Source organism: Macaca nemestrina, chromosome 10 (assembly GCF_043159975.1).
Source record: "Macaca nemestrina isolate mMacNem1 chromosome 10, mMacNem.hap1, whole genome shotgun sequence".
NCBI classification, from domain to species: Eukaryota; Metazoa; Chordata; class Mammalia; order Primates; family Cercopithecidae; genus Macaca; species Macaca nemestrina.
This window is the reverse complement of record NC_092134.1, coordinates 132,533,631-132,540,433: the sequence shown is the minus strand read 5'-3', so window position 1 is coordinate 132,540,433 and position 6,803 is coordinate 132,533,631. Positions and strand designations below refer to the sequence as shown.

Below are 6,803 nucleotides of genomic sequence, written 5' to 3'. Positions count from 1 at the left end.
ATTTATTGAAGGTATTTTGTATTAAAGCCCATAACCAGTTGATTTTAAGGAAGGGAAAGTATCCTAGATAATCTAGGTGAAATTGGTTCAATATCAGTTGAAAGGTCTTAAGAGTGGTATTAAGGCTTCCCTGATAAACATGAATTTCTACCCATAGACAGCAGCTTCAGCAGCTTCGGCCTCTGCTATAGAGTCCCAGCCTGCCCTTCCTGGCAGCCTGCCTTGTGAATTTTGGAATTGCCCAGCCGTGAGCCAATTCCTTGCAGGATCTTACTCTGTTGCCCAGGCTAGAGTGCTGTGGCACAATCACAGCTTACTGCCATCTTGAACTCCTGAGCTCAAGCGAGTCTCCAGCCTCAGCCTCCTTAATAGGTAGGACAATAGGCAAGCACCACCACACCCAGCCAATTTTTTTATTTCTTTAAGGACTGGGGAGTCCCACTATGCTGCCCAGGCTGGTCTCAAACTCCTGGCCTCAAGCAAGCCTCCTGTCTTGGCCTCCCAAAGCACTGGGATTACAGGCATGAGCCACTGCTGTACATCTTTTAACACAGCCAGGTCTCACTGAATTACAGGGATATGTTCTGATAAATGTAACCCTAAGCAACATTGTTTTGTGCAAAGGTCATAGATTGTATTTACACAAACCTAGATGGGATAGCCTACTCCACACCTGGGCTGTGTGGTATAGCCAATTGCTCCTAGGCGGCAAACCTGGACTGCATGTTACTGTAGGCAATTGTAACAAAATGGCACATATTTGTGTATCTAAATGTATCTAAACATAGAAAAGGTACCATCAAAATACGGTATAAAATATTTATGGTACACCTCGATAGGGCTCTTACCATGAACAGGGTTTGCAGGACTGGAGGTTGCTCTGGGTGAGTCAGTGAGTGGTGAGTGAATGTGAAAGGCTAAGACATCACTGTACATTACTGTAGAGTTTACACACACTGTAATACTGAAGCTACACTAAATTCATTTAAAATTTTTTTTCTATGGTTTTCATAAAGGTTTATTTCATGATTGGTGGGTAGTGCATTTAACAGTTAAATATACTTAAATAATATATAGATGGCTGCATGGTTACAGCATATTGGTAACTAGATACATAACCAATTCAGCTAGAAACCAGCTAATGAGTAGCTGTTTAAATATTTAAAATATAGCTCTTGTTTAGATCCTTTGTTTTGATCACCTTCTTTGTGGGGAGAGTCTGTTGGTCATAATGAAAATGTGTTAAAGCCAAATCTTCTGATATCCATTGCCATTTCTTTCAACTGGATTAAGTCTCCAACTCCAGGACAAACCCAGGTGTTTGGCCTCCTGCATTAATGTGCTTTTTATCTAGCAGAGCAGAAAGTGCAAGCTTCACAGCAGGCCTCAGAGTCTGCGTGTAAATGAAGTATCTTTCTTTCCACTCCGATTAAACTAGAATTGTTGACTTTTGCAAAAACAGAAGCAGTGAAATGCAACTGATATTTAGTGTCAATGACAAAATGAGTACAGTTGGTACTTGATGTCCAAGCAAAGTGTACGGAAGTGTCAAGATTGTCACATACCTTCTGATAAACTAAGCGTCCAAATTCTGTCCCATTATTGTTATTAGTGTGAAGCTCGAAGTCCCCTATCCAGTTATTCCTTGTCAGCTTTGACTTCGCACTGTCAGTGGTCATCTGGTACCCAGCAAGCCAGCCCTCGTAATCAAAGACGGCTGAAGCACAGATTGCAGGTCCAGCAAAATCAAACTTAACATCACAAGCAAGGTTTCTGCACTCCCTCTTGCAAGAGGACTTGATTTTACCACTTTTGTTTCCTGTGATTGCAAAGAAGGTGGTATCAAATATTAGTTTCAAACCTTGACAAATCTGGTCCAATTGTGATTTCTGTTCCCAGAGTATTATCAGCGTCTCATTTTTCTGGGAAAGTCACACCATACTCACACCGTTTATATTTGGTCTCCAAGACCCCAAAAGCTTTTCCAGTGTCTGTATGAAACGAACCAGATGTTGAGAATCCCACAGCACTTCATGACTTTGTTCTCACATCCAGTTTTACCAACCCCCAACCAAATCCTTTGTTAAAAATATCTCTGGCAGCTTTGCCAAGGTTAACATATGATGAAGAAATACACACTGGCCACATGCAGGTCTGCCCATAGGTCGTCACGGTGAGGCCACAGTAAGAGGTGATCTGGTGGTCTCCTAAGGAGGGCCACGGCCACCAGTGCACTCTCAGCTGAGGCTGCCCAGCTGGCTCACAGTCAGGCCGCACCTCCCGTGAAGTGAAGTCATAAATTCTTCAGTAGTAAATTAACCTTAGCTTATTCTAATTTTTTTACTTGATAAACTTTTTCCTTTTTTTGTTAACTTTTATTTTAGGTTCAGTGGGTACATGTGCAGGTTTGTTACATAGGTAAATTGCATGTTGTGGGGGTTTCGTGTACAAATGATTTCGTTACCCAGGTATGAACACAGTACCCAAGAGGCAGTTTTTCCATCCTCACTCTCTCCCAACCTCCACTCTCAAGTAGGCCTCAGTGTCTTTTGTTCCACTCTGCCTCCCTGTATACTGAATGTATACACTTCTGCCTCCCTGTATACTGAATGTAAGCTCCCACTTACAAATGAGAACACGTGGTATTTGGTTCTCTGTTCCTACATTAGTTTGCTTAGGATAATGGCCTCCAGCTCCATCCATGTTGCTGCAAAGAACATGATTTTACTTTTTTACAGCTGTATAGTATTTCATGGTGTATATGTACCACACTTTCTTTATCCAGTCCACCACTGAGGGGCATCTAGGTCGATTCCATGTCTCTGCCATTGTGAATAGTGCTGCAATGAACCTGCACATGCATGTGCATTTTTGGTAGAACAATTTCTATTCCTTTGGGTATATACCCAGGGATGAGATTGCTGGGTTGAGTGGTAATTCTGTCTTTTTTGTTTTTTGTTTTTTGTTTTCTTACTTTAAGTTCCAGGGTACATGTGCAGAATGTGCAGGTTTGTTACATAGGTATACACGTGCCATGTTTGTTTGCTGCACCCATCAACCCGTCACCTTCATTAGGTATTTCTCCTAGTGCTATCCCTCCCCTAGTTCCCTACCCCCCGACAGGCCCTGGTGTGTGATGGGCTTCCCTGTGTCCATGTGTTCTCATTGTTCAACTCCCACTTATGAGTGAGAACACGCGGTGTTTGGTTTTCTGTTATTGTGACAGTTTGCTGAGAATGACGGTTTCCAGTTTCATCCACGTCCCCGCAAAGGACATGAACTCGTCCTTTTTTATGGCTGCATAGTATTCCATGGTGTATATGTGCCACATTTTCTTTATCCAGTCTATCGTTGATGGACATTCGGGTTGGTTCCAAGGTAGTTCTGTCTTAAGTTCTTTGAGAAATCTCCAAACTACTTCACTTTTTTGTGTTAACACACAGTTTACCACACAAATGTATTGTACAGCTATACAAAAATATTTTCTTTCTTTATATTCTTATTATATAAGCTTTTTACTATTTAATTTTTTTTTTACTTTTTAAATAGTTTTGTTAAAAACTGAGACACAAACACATACATTAGGCTAAGCCTACACAGCGTCAGGATCATCAATATCACTATTCTGCTCCCTCATCTTGTCCCACTGGGAGGTCTTCAGGGGCAATAACACTCATGAGGCTGTCCTTTCCTGTGATAACAATGCCTTGTTCTGGAAAACCTCCTGAAGGGCCTGCCTGAGACTGTTTTACAATTAACTACTTTTTTTATAGATAAATATAAAGAACATACTCTAAAATAACAATAAAAAGTATAATGGCCAGGTGCGGTGCCTCACACCTGTAATCCCAGCTCTTTGGGAGGCCGAGGCGGGCAGATCACCTGTGGTTGGGAGTCTGAGACCAGCCTGGCCAACATGGTGAAACCCCGTCTCTACTAAAAATACAAAAAATGAGCCAGGCATGATAGTGCATGCCTGTAATCCCAGCTACTCGGGAGGCTGAGGCAGGAGAATCCCTGGAACCTGGGAGGCAGAGGTTGCAGTGAGCTGAGATCACACCATTGCACTCCAGCCTGGGTGACAAGAGTGAAACTCCATCTCAAAAAAAAAAAAAAAAAGTATAGTATGTTAAGTACATAAATCAATAACAGAGGCACGTATTGTCGTCAGGTTTTTGGTATCATACATAACCGTATGTGCTATAGTTTTTACACAACTGGCAGTGAAGTAGGTTTGTTTACACCAGCATCACCACGAACACGAGTAACGAGCAATGTGTTGTGCTGTGATGTTGTGACAGCTATGATGTCCCTAGAGATAGGATGTCACTAGGAATTTTTCACCTTCATTATAATCTTATGGATATTCTTATGTCAGATATGTGATCCATTGTTAACCAAAACATCATTATGCAGTGCATGACTGTGTGTATCTCTTCTCCTGGTTCTGCTTCTCTGGTTGAAACCTGACTGGTACAATACACAAACACCAATTGTCCCTCATGGTGTCCTTCGATGGGTCTTAGGAAATCCCACACAGAGATGCCTCCCTGGGGAATTTCTGCAGGGCATCATTCCCCGATACAGGTGAGATGCTCTCTGGAAGACCTCCTGTGACTTTACCTTAGCTCTCAACTTCTAGTGAAGCATCCAACATGGCTTTTTTCTTGTAGGCTCTCCTCAGCAATAGGGAGTCCGCTTGGATGAAGCCCTTCGTAGAGGACTGAAACCCACATCCGCTTCTTCTGGGATGAGGGGAGCTCACATACCCGCTCACCAAATAACAAAGCTGCACCTTGAAGCCACCGCACCTCACCCTGTCATCAGGCGTAACTCCTGCTAACTTCTCACCACTGGGCCTCTCTAAACAATAGTCACACAGAAGTGTCTTTGTCCTCTTCAATAAGGGACATAGGTCACGTTCTTCCAAACACTTTTTTGTTCTCCATGCTGTCTCAAATTTACAAGCTCCCGTAGTCAAGCAAGCGTCGAGTCAAGGAGTAAGACTCTGTCCACCTTCAGCAAGCAGCGCCCAATCTCTCCAAAGTGCCCTCTTGTTTCACCTCTCACTTGGAATCAGGGTGGGAGGGGATATACCCCAGTCATCCTTTTTGATTTGTTTTAAGAGTCTCATTCTGTCACCCTAGCTGGAGTGCAGTGGTACGATTGTAGCTCACTGTAGCCTCTATCTCCCAGTCTCAAGCAATCCTCTCTCACCTCAGCCTCCCTGGTAGCTGGGACTACAGACATGCACCACCATGCCCAGCTAACTTTTTTATTTTTTTATTTTTATTAGAGATGACGACTTGCTATGTTCCCCAGGCCAGTCTTGAACTCCTAAGCTCAAGCAATCTTCCCGCCTTGGCCTCCCAAAGTGCTGGGGTTACAAGTGTAAGCCACCACACCAGACGCCAGCAATCTTGCAATTCACAAATTCTTTGAAAGAATTTGTCTCTGCAATCATGTAATCACCGGCAGGTTCTTCCTGCCCTCTGCACAGGCAACAGCAATTCACTGAGACTACGGCACAGCGGTAAAGAAAGAGTTTGATTGACAGGAGGCTAACTCATGGAGTAGAACCAGAAGTATCACTCAAATCAGTCTCCCTGAAGGCTCGAAGTTTAGGGGTTTTAAAGGATAGTTGGTGGTCAGAGGGCTAGAGAATGGGGAATATTGATTGATTGGGGTCAAATCATAGGGGTGTGAAAAATAGTCTTCAGGCACTGAGTTGCCTCTGGGTAGGGCCGCAGGACTGATTGACTCATGAGTTGCAGGTCTGGCTCGAGTCAGCTGGTCTTGAGAAATGTAACAGTCTGAAAAAAATCTCAAAAGGCCAGTCTTGGGTTCTATAATAGTAGATGTTATCTGTAGGAGTAATTGGGGAAGTTACAAATCTTGTGACCTCCAGAACAATGGCTGGTTATCATTTAACTTTGCCTACATTTCAGCAGAATTCAGGCCTCTCTCATAATCCCAACCTGTGGCCTTTCATTGGTTGTACAGAGGTGGTTTAGTTTTAGGAAAGGGCTATTATCATCTTTGCTTTAAGGTTAAAGTATAAATTAAGTGCCTCCCGAAGTTACTTTGGCCAAACTGAGGAATCACCAAAGACATCTTGTAGCTTAGAAGCAAAATGGAGTGGACTATGTCAGTTTTCTCTACTGTCATAATTTTGCAACGGTGACTTCATTAAGTCTCTATCTTTTCCTGATATAGTCTGTTGGCAATTGTCCTTAGACCAGTTTTGCAAAGTCCTGTAGGATATGCTAAGAACTCTCTTTGGAATATAGGATTTCTTAACACCTATTGTTCTCAGCTTTAGATTTTAGCCAAAATTCTGAGCCAACCAAAAAATAATCTCTTTCTAATATTTTGTTATACTCATCACTGAGTAGCTTTTTGCACCCTCAAAAAAATCAATTAATCATAGGTGAGCTTCTGTGATGATTAATTTTATGTGTCAGCTTAACCAGGCCATGAAATATCCAGATACCTGGTTAAGTATTACTTCTGAGTGTGTCTGTTCAGATGTTTCCACTAGAGATTAGTATTTACATTAGCGGACTGACTAGAGCAGATGCCCTACGGGGTTGAGCATCATCCAATTAAGTGAAAGTCTGAACAGAACAAAAAGACAAGGGAAGGGACAGTTCTCTCTCTTTCTCTTTCTCTCTCTCTCTCTCTTTCGCCCCCCGTCTCTCTCTCTGCTGACTGTTTGAGGTGGGATACCAATCTTCTTCTGCCCTCGGACTGTGACTTACATCATCAGCACTCCTGGTTCTCGGGTCTTCAAACTTGACTGG

The 6,803-nt window shown here is 42.8% G+C and overlaps 1 pseudogene; it reads right to left on the bottom strand.

Moving 5' to 3' along the window:
- Positions 1–824: 824 nt before the first annotated feature.
- Positions 825–3,076, bottom strand: LOC105463181 (voltage-dependent anion-selective channel protein 2 pseudogene; annotated as a pseudogene).
- Between the last annotated feature and the right edge of the window lie 3,727 nt (positions 3,077–6,803).